Source organism: Dasypus novemcinctus, chromosome 7 (genome assembly GCF_030445035.2).
Source record: "Dasypus novemcinctus isolate mDasNov1 chromosome 7, mDasNov1.1.hap2, whole genome shotgun sequence".
Classification (NCBI taxonomy): domain Eukaryota; kingdom Metazoa; phylum Chordata; class Mammalia; order Cingulata; family Dasypodidae; genus Dasypus; species Dasypus novemcinctus.
The window spans coordinates 80,057,415-80,066,804 of NC_080679.1; positions in this window are offsets into that span (position 1 = coordinate 80,057,415).

A 9,390-nucleotide genomic window follows, 5' to 3' on the forward strand; every position below is an offset into this window, starting at 1 on the left:
ACCAGGAACTGAACCAGGGACCTCCCATTTGGTAGGTGGGAGCCCAATCACTTGAGCCACATCCACTTTCCCCCTTTATTTTTGTTCATTCCTCAATCTTGAGAGATTTGGGATAATGTCTACTCTGACTTCTTCAAGCTGAGAAGGCATGTAGATATTATGGGGCAGAGGACTGGAACTTTTGGTCGCAGTTGAAGATTCTCTGCTTTGGGATGGGGTTGATTCATCATCATCTTTTTGTTAGTTGTCTAGGGCAGGCCTGAAGAACTGGAGAGTAGAAGTTGGCTGCATATTTGCTGGGTTTCAGGGATCAACTGACATAGGAACAGTTAGGAGAATTTCAGTCTCTGAAACAGACTTAGCAGGTAAATTGAAAGTTATAAGTTCAAATAAAAGAAGTAAAAGAAGCATGATTAGGGAGGTTATAAATGAGTATAACTATGTTATATTGGGAAAAATACCTTTCATATATTCCCAAACTGAGCCCACCCAGGGAGTATTGATTTCATGTGGTTGTGTGGCTTGCCTATGGTGTTTGGACATGCCTAGAGCCCTCAAGAGCATTTTTGTTTGAAGTTTTGTTTACTGTGGTAGTTTGTGAAATCTCTTGCCAAGACCTGGATAAGCGTAACCTTAGGAATGAACTCCTGACTCACATTGAAATCTCTGAGCTATAAACACTCTATTTTATTTAATATTAATATTTCCACCTTTCTATCTAGGTATTTCTCCAAATGCATCACTTGTTAATGCTTGGTAATAATCCTTCAGTGCCAGGGAAGCTCATCCCTGAGAGTTATGTCCCATGTTGGGTTGGGGAGATAGGGGCAGAAGTAGTGAGTTGACTTACAGAGTTTGACTTAGAGAGAAGCCACACTTGAGTAACAAGGAGGTTTTCAGGAGGCAACTCTTTGCATTAATTAAATTAGGCTTAGTTTCATTATTACAGGAGTAAGGGTCATAAGTGCAAGCATTAAGACTGAGGGCTTGGCTTATTAGCCTAATGTCTTTTATTAGGCAAGTCTTATATATTTCAGAGTTTTTTGTTATCTTATTTGAGAAATTGACAGGATTTCCTTAGGAGGGAATTTTAATATTTTGTTCCCTACTGTGAGGGCCTTTATCTATCCAAAAAACATACCTATGGCAACAAGGACACATTCATATCCTATAGAAGTATGTAACTATATAACATTCAAGATGTTCCAAAGGTGTTGTCTGTCGAGACACCCAACCATGTCCCAACTTTACCTTCTCACCAGGATTATGTTAATTGACACAGAGCATAATTTATGTACATAATTTACGTCCAGTAGAGCATAATTTATGTACTTGTCTTGTTTCCCATGTAAATTTCTTTTTTTTTTTTTTCCTGGAGATGAAGCTTTGACCTGCAGCTGGTTGCCTGTGCTTTCAGTGAAGTCTCAGAATAAAACAGTATAATTGAAAAGGAAATCTGGTTGTTTCTGTGATATATAACATTTTTCTAAGAATAAAAAATGCAACACACCCTTATCCCCACTATTTTTGACACTTAACATTGGTATGGTATCTCTGTTACAATTGATGCCAGAATGTTAAAATATTACTGTTAACTATAGTCCATGTTTTGCTTTAGATGCATTTTTGCCCATATACCACCCTATTATTAATAGGTGACATAATTTTGCTACAGATCCTGAAAGAACATTCTTTCACTTTGTTATACAATCCCATGTTTTATCCTCTAGCTTTCTTTCTGGTAATATATATGGCCCAAAACTTGTGCTTTCAACCACACTAACACACATACTTCAGCACTGTTAATTACACTCACAATATTATACTACTATCACTTCTATCCATTTCCAAACCACTGCAAATCAACCTAATAAATTCTGCTCAGATTAAGCATCAGCTCTGCATTCTGTACCCCTATGCTATTTCTTGGTAACCCATCCTCTAGATTCTACCTGTATGAGTTTGCTTGTTATAATTAGTACATATTAGTGAGATCACACAATATTTGTCCTTTGGGACTGGTTTATTTCACTCAATATAAGGTCCTCAAGGAATCCATTTGTTCCATGCATCAAGACCTCATTCCTTCTTAGAGCTGAATAATATGCCATCATATAAAGATACCAGATTTTGTTTATCAATTCATCTGTTAATGAACACTTGGGTTACCTCCATCTTTTGGCAATTGTGAATAAAGCCACAATGAAAATTGGTGTGCATAGATCTGTTCATGTTCCCATTTTCAGTTCTTCAGGGTATATACCAATAGTGGGATTGCCAGATCATACGGCAATCCCACACTTTTTGGGGAACTGCCACACTGTCTTCCATAGAGGCTACAACGTTCTACATTCCCACCAGCAGTGAATGAGTGTTCCTACTTTTCTACATCCTTTCCAACACTTGTAGGTTTCTGGATGTTGCTGTTGTTGTTGTTTGTTTTTACTAGTGGCCAATCTAGTAGGTGTAAAAGATATCTCATTGTAGTCTTGATTTGCATTTCCCTAATAGCTAATGATGTTAAGCATCTTTTCCTGTGCTTTTCAGTCAATCATATTTTCTCATTGAAAAAATATCTATTCAAGTCTTTTGCCCATTTTTCATAGGGATTTTGACTTTTTGAGTTGGAGGATTTCTTTATATATACTGCATATTAGGCCCTTATTGGCTATGTGGTTTCTAAATATTTTCTCTCATTGAGTAGGCTGCCTTTTCACTTTCTTGACAAAGTTATTTGAAGCACAGAAGTTTGTAATTTTGAGGAGGTCCCATTTATATGAGTTTCCTTTCATTGCTAGGGCTTTAGGTATAAAGTTTATGAAATGGTTGTATACCACAAGATCTTAAAGACACTTCCCTACATTTTCTGGTCCTGGATCTTATATTTATGTCTTTGATCCATATTGAGTTAATTTTTGTATAGGGTATGAAATAGGGGTCCTCTTTCATCCTTTATGTATGAATATCCAGGTCTCCCAGCACCATTTTTTGAAAAGTTTATTCTGTCCCAGTTGAGTGTACTTGACAGCTTTGTCAAATATCAGTTTGCTGTAGATGTGCATGTCTATTCCTGAATTCTCAGTTCAGTTCCACTGGTCAATATGTCTATCCTTTTGCCAATACCATGCTGTTTTGACTACTGTAGCTTTGTCATATGCTTTTTTCCCCAAATATTTATTTTATTTATTTCTCTCCCCTTCCCTCCCCCCCTCCCCAGTTGTCTGTTCTCTGTGTCTATTTGCTGCGTGTTCTTGTCCACTTCTGTTGTTATCAGCGGCACTGGGAATCTGTGTCTCTTTGTTGTTGCATCATCTTGCTGCATCAGCTCTCTATGTGCACGGCACCATTGTGGGGCAGGCTGCACTTTCTTTTGCGCTGGGTAGCTCTCCTTACAGGGTGCACTCCTTGCGCGTGGGACTCCCCTACGCGGGGGGCACCCCTGCATGGCAGGCACTCCTTGTGCACATCAGCACTGTGCATGGGCCAGCTCCACACAAGTCAAGGAGACCCAGGGTTTGAACTGCAGACCTCCCATGTGATAGACAGACGCCCTATCTACTGGGCTAAGTCTGCTTCCCTGTCATATGCTTTAACATCAAGAAGTGAGTCCTCTAACTTTGTTTTTATTTTTCAAGATGTTTTGGCTATATAGGGCTCCTTACCCTTCCAAAAAAATTTGATAACTGGCTTCCCATTTAGGCACAAAAGACTTTGGAATTTTGATTGGGATTGTGATGAATCTGTAAATCAATTTGGGTAGAACTGACATCTTAACAATATTTAGTCTTCCAATCCATGAACACAGAAGGTCCTTCCATTTATTTAGGTATTCTTTGATTTCTTTTAGCAATATTGTGTAGTTTACTGTGTTCAAATCCTTTATAACTTTGGTTAAATTTATTTGTAGATATTTGATTCTCTTAATTGCTATTGTAAATGGAATTTTTTCTTGATTTTCCATCAGATTGCTCATTACTAGTGTGTAGAAACACTATTAATTGTTCTTATTTCCTGCCACTTTGCTGAATTCATTAGCTCTAGTAGCTTTATTGTAGATTTTTAGGTACTTTCTATATATAGGATTATGTTATTGCCAAATAGTGAAAGTTTTACTTCTTCCTTTCCAATTTTGGTGTCTTTTATTGCTTTTTCTTGCCTAGCAAGAACTTCTAACACAATGTTGAATAAGAGTGGTGACAGTGGGCATCCTTGTCTTGTTACAGACCATAGAGAGAAAACTTTCAGTATTTCACCATTGAGTATTATGTTAGCTATGGGGTTTTCATATATGCACTTTACCATGTTGAGAAAGTTTCCTTTTATTACTATCTTTCTATATGTTTTTATTAAGAAGGATGCTGGATTTTGTTGAATGCCTTTCCTGCATCAATAGAGATAACCACGCAATTTTTCCTCTTTGATTTGTTGATGTGGTGTATTACATTAATCGATTTTCTTCTGCTTAAACACCCTTGCATACCAGGGATAAAGCCCATTTGATCATGGTCTATAATTCTTTTAATGGGCTGTTGGATTTGATTTGCAAGTGCTTTTTGAGGATTTTTATATCTAAATTCATTAGAGATTGGCCTGTAATTTTCTTTTTTGTAGTATCTTTATAACTTCGGTATTACGGTAATGTTGTCTCATAGAATGAATTAGGTAGTGTGTCTTCCTCTTTAATATTTGGAAGAGTTTGATTAGGGTTGGTATTGGTTCTTTTTGGAATGATTGGTACAATTCACCTGTGAAATGAGCTCGATTTTCTTTGTTGTGAGGTTTTTGTTGACTGGTTCCATATCTTTACTTGTGATTGATATGCTGAGGTTTCTATATCTTCTAGAGTCATTGTAGGTTGTTCATGTGTTTATAGGAATTTGCCCATTTCATCTAGGTTGTCAAAATTGTTGGCATACAGTTGTTCACAGTATCCTCTTATCATCTGTGTGATCAGTTGTGTGTCCCCTGTTTTGTTTCTGATTTTATTTATTTGCATCATTTCTCTTTTTTTCTTTGACTATCTAGCTAAGGGTCAATTTTATTAATCTTCTCAAAGAAAATTGCTTTTGGTTTTGTTAATTCTATTTCATTTATTTCTGCTTTGATCATTTTATTTCTTTCCTTCTTCCTGTTTCTGGGATAAGTTTGCTGTTCTTTTTCTAGTTCCTCAAGGTATGTAGTTAGGTTCTTGATTTCAACTATTTCTACTTTTTTACTGTATGCATTTAGGACTATAAATTTCCCTTTCAACACTGCCTTCACGGCATGCCATAGGTTTTGTTGTTGTTGTTTTTAAATTTCTTTCTCTTCTCTTCCACCCCCCCCCCCCTTCGCCGTGTGTTCTTCTGTGGCCGCTTCTATCCTTATCAGTGGCATCGGGAATCTGTGTTTCTTTTTGTTGCATCATCTTGTTGTGTCAGCTCTCCGTGGGTGCGGTGCCATTCTTGGGCAGGCTGCACTTTCTTTCACGCTGGGCAGCTCTCCTTACAGGGTGGGGGGAGCGCAATCCTTGTGCATGGGGCTCCCCTATGCAGGGGACACCCCTGTGTGGTACGGCACTCCTTGAGTGCATCAGCACTACGCATGGGCCAGCTCCACACGGGTCAAGGAGGCCCAGGGTTTGAACCGCGGACCTCCCAGGTGATAGGCAGACGCCCTATCCATTGGGCCAAGTCTGCTTCCCATCCCATAGGTTTTGATTATGTTGTGTTCTCATTTTCACTGGCCACAGATAGTTATTAATTTCTCTTGAATTTCTTCTTTGACCTAGTGATTATTTTAAAGTGTATTGTTTAGCTTCCATATATTTGCAAATATCCCCCTTCTCCACCTATTGTTGATTTTCAACTTTGTTTCATTATGATCAGAGAAAGTGCTTTGTATAATTTGAGTCTTTCTAAATTCACTGAGACTTGTATGTCCTAACATGTGGTCTATCCTGGAGAATAATCCATGACCACTCAAGAAGAATGTATATCCTGGTCTTTGGGGTTGCAATGTTTTGTATATGTCTACTAGGTCTAGTTCATTTGCTGTATTATTAAAGATCACTGTTTCCTTATTGATCCTCTTTCTAGATGTTCTATCTATTGCTGATTGAAGTCCTCCACATTCTTGAAGAGCATCTATTTCTCTCCTCAGTTTTGCTAGTATGTGCCTCATGTATTTTGTGGCACCCTAGTTAGGTTCATAGATGTTTATGACTGTTATTTCTTCTTGGTAGATTGCTCCTTCTATTAATATATAGTGTCCTTCTTTGTCTCTTATAACAGCTTTGCATTTAAAGTCTTTTTTGTCTGATATTAGTATAGGTAGCCCAGCTCTTCTTTGATTACTGTTTGTGTGGAATATCGTTTTCCAACCTCTCACTTTCAACCTATTTGCGTTCTGGGGTCTAAGGTAACTCTCTTATAGATACCATACAGATAGACCATATTTTTTTAACCATTATCCTAATATGTGTCTCTTAATTGGGGTGTTTAATCCATTAACATTCATCGTTATTACTGTAAAGGCAGTACTTACTTCAACCATTTTATCATTAGGTTTTTATGTCATCTCTTATTTTTGTCTCTCTATTTACCCTTTTAGTTTCCCTTGCTAATAATCTTAATTTCTACACTCTCCTCCAAATCACTTTCCTCTGTCTTTTACATTCAGCTTATAGAATTTCCTGTAATATTTCTTGTGGGGCAGGACTCTTGTTGAAAAATTCTCTGTTTCTGTGAATATTTTAATCTTTCCCTCACTTTTGAAGAATATTTTTGCCAGATACAGAATTTATGGCTGGCAGTTTTTCTCGTTTGGCTTCTTAATTATGTCATACCATTGCATTCTTGCCTCTGTGGTTTCTGATGAGAAATCAGCACTTAATGATACCAAGCATCCTTTGCATGTGACGGATTGCATTTCTCTTGCTGCTTTCAGATTTCTCTATTTTTGGCATTTGGCAATCAGATTAGTATGTGTCTCCGAGTAGTTCTCTTAGGATTTGTTCTGTTTGGAGTATGCTTTTTACATCCTGGACGTGAACATCCATATCCTCATAAGAGTTGGGAAATTTGGGGCCATTATTTCCTCAAATATTCCTTCTGTCCCTTTTTCCTTCTCTTCTCCCTCTGTGAAACCATAAGGTGTATGCTTGTGCACTTCATGTTGTCATTTAATTCATTGAGAACCTGCTCTATTTTTTCTCTCTTCTAATTTGCTCATTCTTTCCTCTGCCTGTTTAAATCTTCTGTTGTGTGATTATAGTGTACTTTTAATCTCTTTTATTGTGCCTTTCCTTACTATAAATTCTATTATTTTTCTATGAATGTTTTCAGTTTCTTTTGTGTGCTCATCCAGTATCTTTTTAACACCCCTTAACTCTTCTTTCATCTCCTAGAATTGATTTAGGAGTTGTATTTAAATATCTTTGTTTAGCAAATTGTTCCAATTTCTGTGTCTCCTCCAACTTTCTTATTTTTCCTTTGACTAGGCCATACCTTCCTGTTTCTTAGCATAGCTTATAATTTTTTGCTGGTATCTAGGTATCTGAATATCTTGATGAGTTTATTCTGATGGTCAGTTTTTCTCTTTTGCCTAGGATTTTATTGTTGTTTAACTTTGTGTTAAGGCTCTTTTTTGACACTTGGTTCAGCTTATTCTAAATTTTTACAATTGTCTATGTCTAACTGATCAAAACTGGATTCAGGACCCATGAAGGGGGGTGCAGACCAGTTCCAGAGAGCCAGTTCCTCTGTGTTGGTTTCTGTCATTCTCCCCATCTTGATTGTTCCCGTGTGATGTGCCATGGTCCTCTGGCCTCTGGAGTCCAAGCACTGCAGTCTTGCTTGCCCTTGCACCTGCCTGTGCTTTCCTATCTCCAGTAAAGTGTCCCTAACAAGCCACGTATATCATTTCCTCCTGTGTCTTGCAAGACTCCCTCATGAGCTACTTATACCACTTCACCTGTGCCCAGCAAGACCTCCCTTGTGGGCTGCCTGCACCATGTCCCCTTGTCCAACAAGCCTTCATGTCTTCTTACCATTTCTGGAGGATGAGTGTGCCCTGTCACTCCCTATTCTGTCTTCTTGGATCCTCCCTTAATCTGGATGCTTTCATTTCTTATTCTTGCCTAACTGCTCTGGCTAGAACTTCCAGCACAATGTGGGCATTCTTAACTTGTTCCTGATCTTAGAGGGAAAGGTTTCAGTCTTTCACATTAATTAAGATGTTAGCTGTGGACTTTTCATATACAGTATACCCTTTACCACGTTCAGGAAGTTTCCTTCTGTTCCTTCTGTCAAATGTTTTTATTAAGAAAGGGTGCTGTGTTTTGTCAAATGCTTCTTCTGCATAGATTGAGATGATCGTGTTTTTTGTCCCTTTATTCTTTAATGTGGTGTGTTACATTACTTGATTTTCATATGTTGAACCAACCTTGCATACCAGGGATAAATCGCACTTAATCATGCCGTATAATTATTTTAATATGTGATTGGATTCAGTTTGCTAGTATTTTATTGAGGAATTTTGTGTCTATATTCATAAGGGATTTTGTTTTGTGATTTTCTTTGCTCGTGGTATCTGTATCTGGCTTTGGTATGAGGGTGGTGTTGGCCTCTTAAAATGAATTAAGGAGTCTTCCCTCCCCTTCAGTTTTTAGAAAGATTTGAGGGGGGTTGGTGTTAATTGTTTATGGAATGCTTGGTAAAATTCACCATTGGAGCCATTTGGTCCTGGACTTTTCTTTGTTGGGAGGTTTTGTTTTGTTTTGGTTTGGTTTGGGTTTTTTTGTTTTGTTTTTTAATTTATTGAAGCGTATCACTCATACCTTAACATACATAAACAATAAATTCATAATAATAGTTGGGAGCTTATAAAACAAACATATAACATCATATAGGACTCTTATACCTCACCCTACCACCACTACTTTGCATTGTTGTTAAGCATTTTTAACTAATGATTAAAGAGCATCCTCAAAACATTACTACTAACCAAAGTATTTTCCCCCAACTCACCCTATTATAATAATAATAATTTTTATATCACTTATGTATAAATATACATAAACAATAAGTGTATAGTGAAGGTTGTGAAGTTACAAAGCTAATATGCATAACATCATACAGGGGCCTCATGCATCAAAAATGTATTTTTATGATGGAAGTTGTAAACTTACAAAACAATCGTGCACATGTGAAGAAATCCCAAACAACACCCCTCTATCTGCATACCACATGGTGGTTGCACATTTGTTACAAATTATGAGATAATATCATCAGATTATTACCATGTCCATAGTGTACATTTGGTACACATTTTCCATACTCCTACATTATCAACACAGTACATCTTTGGCGTAAATGCAAGAATATTACATTATTACTGTTAACCACAGTC